This window comes from Etheostoma spectabile, chromosome 21, assembly GCF_008692095.1.
Source record: "Etheostoma spectabile isolate EspeVRDwgs_2016 chromosome 21, UIUC_Espe_1.0, whole genome shotgun sequence".
Taxonomy (NCBI): Eukaryota; Metazoa; Chordata; class Actinopteri; order Perciformes; family Percidae; genus Etheostoma; species Etheostoma spectabile.
In genome coordinates this window covers 14,159,646-14,162,334 of record NC_045753.1, presented here as the reverse complement: position 1 = coordinate 14,162,334, position 2,689 = coordinate 14,159,646, and positions in this window count along the sequence as shown.

Here is a 2,689-nt window from a genome sequence, read left to right as displayed (position 1 = left end):
TTGGTGCAAAACTAATTTGTACCTGTGGACTACTCCCCTGTACTTTCTGACCACGGTCAGAAAGCTGTAACAGGAAAAGTTAAACCTCTGCTTGATTTCATGTTCACGGAGAAGGAGAACCCAGAAATGAGAAGGGGTAAATGTAGTTTTGCATTGGACTAGCCCGACCTTCCTCGGTCTGCCCGACCTTCCTCGGTCTGCCCGACCTTCCTCGGTCTGGCTAGTCCACACAGCATTCCTGGACGGGAGATAACACCGAAGCCCTTTTCCTCTTCGGTCCCCCTACAGATTGGAATCAGAATTGTCTCATTCAAACTGCAGAGCCGCTAACCAAACTGGCAGACTTGCATAGTGCGATTATAGCCGATAGAGGGCCGAAGTAACAGAGTAAAGTCCCGCTCAGCCTGTTACAAGTTGATAAACCACTGAAACAATTTTGGAAATATTATTTTAAGGTACAAAAGAATAATTGGGGTTGCTTCAAAGCTCTAGAAGTTTCTGTCTCCCCATGAAAAAATCTAAGTAATGACAACGACATATGTCGCCGCGTCCACATGATACAAGCCTTCCGTGACTGCGCACCCCACTCCCCCTCCAAGCAGTTGCTTGTAGCCAAGGAGGATACGAAGGATCAACAAAACATGATGGACTCTTCAGAAGGGGTAATTATCTGCACTCGAGTTTCTGCTCGGGAAAGTCACCGGACGACGCGGTCTTCTGAACATAGCCATGCTGAGCAATACCGAGAGTTTTGTGGAGCTGATAGTGTTAAATAGCTTTGTAGCGAATCAGTTGGCGGTGGCTTTAATGTAGCAGACGTTTATTAATATAAAAATGTTGCACTAGAGCTTTAACGTAGAACCATAAATCAAGCTTAAAAAGCTTTATATAGCTGTAGAGTTGGGTGACAATTCTCTGTGGGTTTGTCATGAGCAACCTCACACCATCATGTGAATCCGGGTTGTTGTTATTTTCTTAGCAAAACCGTGGCTAATTTATGTATCAAAACAAAAGGATCACGTGTAAAAACAGTGGCATTAAAAGCTACACTATTTTTTGCTTTATTTTGAAGCTGAATCACCAGACTTCCCGTATGAATCAGGCTGTCTCTGGCTGACCTGACGCAGTTTCTCGGCATCAGCCACCCCCTCCAGCCTTCCTCCCCTCCCCTCCCCTCCCCTCCCCTGCCTCCTTCCGGATCAATTCTACGGCCGTCACGTGACCTGTCACACAACTGATGTGTGTCACGTTTTAACTGGGAGGAGCTGTGGGACGAACCGGGGAGGAACGGCAGGGAATCGTACTTAAAGGGCTTAGGCTACTGCATTTCTTAATGACCTGTCTCACTCGGTGTGCTCCTGCATATGTCAGTGCAGGAAATTGAACTGCAATGCACTCGGAGACACTGGTGCAGGCTACTCAATGATTGAAACACAATATCCTGAAGTACCACACATTTCAACAATGTAACATATCACACTCACAGTGGTTGTAAAAATAATCCTACTAATCAGTATAAGTGTCATTAGCAAAGTGTAGACTACTGTAACCTGTGGGGGGAATGTAATTTCATGTAAGAATTGTAGGCCTACTTCAGTACCAGTTTTAAGGTACTGGTCTACTGGTCTAAGTATTTCCATTTTCTGCTATTTTTTTTTTTTTTTTTAACTTCTACTTCACTACACTCAACAGGACACAACAGTGGTTGGGCAGATCCCATCAGACATAATCATCTCTAAAACTAACGAGCTGGAATTGGACTTTTGAAGGAACAAAAAAGCTCTCCTACCACGGACCATAAATGGAGTAGAGCTGGAAAGGGTAGACAGCTTTGAGTTTCTGGGTACAACAATGTCCTCAATTCTGAAATAGGATGACAACCTGCACTACTATCATAAGAAAGCCCATCAGAGACTAATTATTCTGCAGCAATTTTACCGAGCTGCCATAGTGTGCAGACTTTTTCCATATAGGTGTGGTCTGGCAGCTTCACAAACTGCATGCACAGCTTCAGAATCGTTAATTGTGAACTCACTTCTATTTTAGAAATGTACGTAACCCACAGTCAGGCACAGGACTGAAATGGTTGAAGCCCCACACACCCTGCTAGCCCCTGTGGTGACTCTCCATCAGGGTCACAACTAAAATCCATTAAATCCAACATTCGCGCTATCAACAGCACCTACTGCAGGACATCAGCTACTCGCCTCAACTCTACACCAGCACCTTATGGAAACAATGCACTGAACCCCTCAGACTGCACTGACTTGTAGGTTGCCCTTTTTTTTGTCCTGGGTATAATTGGTATGTCTGTGGGTAGAGGGGATGATGTGTTTTTAATGGGTATTGACTGAATGCTTGCTTGCAACTTAGTTGCATGCCAATTAAGTATTGAATATTGCATCGACACGCATCCACACAGAGGTGTTGTTCTTGATGTGTGTTCTGATAATAAAAAAAGGGATGTGAATAAATAGCATCTCAAGGCAGGCGACGTGTTTCTGATGGAGGGAGCACACCGCAATGTTGTTCAGAACACACCACTATATTTCATTATGTAGCATATTTAATATTGTAATTTTTATTATGCAAGTAACGCAGCCCCGCGTGAGCAGGGCATCAAAAAATTGCGTATAACTCTTATTGATCCTCTCCACGGAAATCTTTAGTAAAAGGCGAAAGATTTATA